The sequence below is a fragment of the Engraulis encrasicolus genome, chromosome 2 (genome assembly GCF_034702125.1).
Source record: "Engraulis encrasicolus isolate BLACKSEA-1 chromosome 2, IST_EnEncr_1.0, whole genome shotgun sequence".
NCBI lineage: Eukaryota > Metazoa > Chordata > Actinopteri > Clupeiformes > Engraulidae > Engraulis > Engraulis encrasicolus.
The window spans coordinates 57,068,857-57,071,356 of NC_085858.1; positions in this window are offsets into that span (position 1 = coordinate 57,068,857).

The following is a 2,500-nucleotide window of genomic DNA, read 5'->3' on the forward strand; positions in this document are numbered from 1 at the left end:
ATCACCTCGCATAACATCCAATGACATCATACCACAAAAAGACTGGCTACAAGGTTTGCAATTAAATCAAGTAACTCTGTCCCTTCCAAGTCATGCAGTCATTATCTAAGGAAAATCAAAAAAGCCTTGACAGTGGAGACTACATCCCTTTGCTCTGTTCATTGACGTCCATGTGTCCGTCAACAGGTAATCCCTGACACTAAGGGCAGGATTACACTACTGTACTGCGTTCACACTCTCCCACACTGGAGCCATGACGCCCAACTCACACACACACACACACACACACACACACACACACACACACACACACACACACACACACACACACACACACACACACACACACACAAAGTGACTACTTTTTCAAGTAATATCAGTTTAGTATTAGCTGCATCACTGAGTTTTCTGAGTAAACAAACAGAACCCAAAATTGTCACCTGTTGTTTGTGAATTCTATACATCGGGTCATGACATTTGAGTGTATTGTGTTGTGTACTGTACATGCTTGTATTTGTCTTTTTGTGTATTTGTGGGTGTGCTGCATTTGCGTATTTCTTTGCATTTTTGTGTGTGTTTATTTGTGTGTGTGTGTGTGTGTGTGTGTGTGTGTGTGTGTGTGTGTGTGTGTGTGTGTGTGTGTGTGTGTGTGTGTGTGTGTGTGTGTGTGTGTGTGTGTGTGTGTGTGTGTGTGTGTGTGTGTGTGAGAGAGTGTTTCCGTGTGTCATTCTGGAATACCCCCATAACAGGTTCTACTGCTACTTCTAGTAATAGCCAAGTATGTACAAGCAGTGACTCAGCATCTGCCTGTCTGCCTGTCTACCTGTCTGTCTGCCTGCCTGCCCCTGTCTGTCTGTCTGTCTCTAAGTCTGTCTGTCTGCCTGCCTGCCCCTGTCTGTCTGTCTGCCTGTCTCTGTCTGTCTGTCTGTCTGTCTGCCCATCTGTCTCTCTGTCTGTCTGTCTGTCTGTCTGTCTGTCTGTCTGTCTGTCTGCCCATCTGTCTCTCTGTCTGTCTGTCTGCCTATCTGTCTGTTTCTACCTGCCATTCTGTATGTACGCACATCTTTCTGTCTGTCTGTCTGTCTGTCTGTCTGTCTGTCTGTCTGTCTCTCTTATCTGTCTGTCTTTCTGTCTGTCTGTGTGGCTGTGTGTCTGCCTGTCTGTCTGTTTCTACCTGCCATTCTGTATGTACGCACATCTTTCTGTCTGTCTGTCTGTCTGCCTGCCTGTCTGTCTGTCTGCCTGTCTGTCTCTCTTATCTGTCTGCCTGTCTGTGTCTACCTGTGCGTCTACATGTCAATCTGTCTGCCTGTCTGTCTGTCTGCCTCCCCCTACCCATCTACCTGTCTGTCTTTCTGTCTGTTTGTCTGCCTGTCTCTCTGTCTGTCTGTCTGTCTGTCTGCCTGCCTGTCTGTCTGTATCTACCTAAAAGCTTCTGTATGTATGCACGCCTTTCTGCCTGCCCGTCTGTCTGTCAGTCTGTCTGTCTGTCCACCTGTCTGCCTGTCTGTCCACCTGTCTGTCTGTCTCTCTGCCTGTCTCTCTTATCTGTCTGTCTTTCTGCCTGCCCCCTGTCTGTCTGCCCCCAGTCTGTCTGTCAGCCTGTCTGTCTGTCTGCGCCCCCCTCTACCAGTCTGTCTGCCTGACTGTCTGTGTGGCTGTGTGTGTCTGTGTCTGTCTGTGTCTACCTGTGTGTCTATCTGTGTGTCTACATGTCGGCCTGTCTATCTGCCAGTCTGTCTGTCTGTATCTAAAGGGCGGGTTATGCTTCCTACTTGTGCCACAGAGTGAGCTTGTCGCAGCCATGATGCAGTTAATTTTGGTTTATGCCCTGTTTTGAAGCACGGTCTGCGCGATGTCATTCCACGCTCAAACTGCCTTCAATACAAAGAGTAACCTAGACGTGTCGGTTGTTCTTTTAGCTTCACAGACTCGACGAAAATGAAAATGAAACATTACATCTTTATATCACGTGCATGTTTGATAGCACTGGCAGCCACCGTGGTAGTTTGGAACAAAGAAGTGGCTCATTTGTCGAGGATGAAGCGGAATGTTTCCTCGACCTCGGAACCACTGTTCAACTGTCCAAATAACTTCAGCGTGGTAACTTGCAAGCGCACGTGTTGTCTTTGGTTCGTGTAAATAAATCAAACGACAAAGCACCGGCAACTTATTTAATGAAGAGCTCACAGTCCGTAGACCGACGAAGGTTAGAACAAGGAAGTAGCTGGTTCTCGACTCGAGGACAGAGCAGGCTGGTCGTCGAGAGGACCAATCACAGACTTATTTTCGCTCTTCACGCCGTCGCTCCCTGCGTCGAGACACAATTTTGGGGAGGTGCCCCAGAGTACCTGCGTGATGGGGGGGGGCTTCACTCCGTTAACTGCGCGGCTCACTGCATCACGACGCAGGGACGCTGATCTCGAGGCATAAACCACCCTTAAGGCATCTGGGGTTTGTGTGATGACAAAGCTGGCTAACAAATTGTAAGGCAAGATTT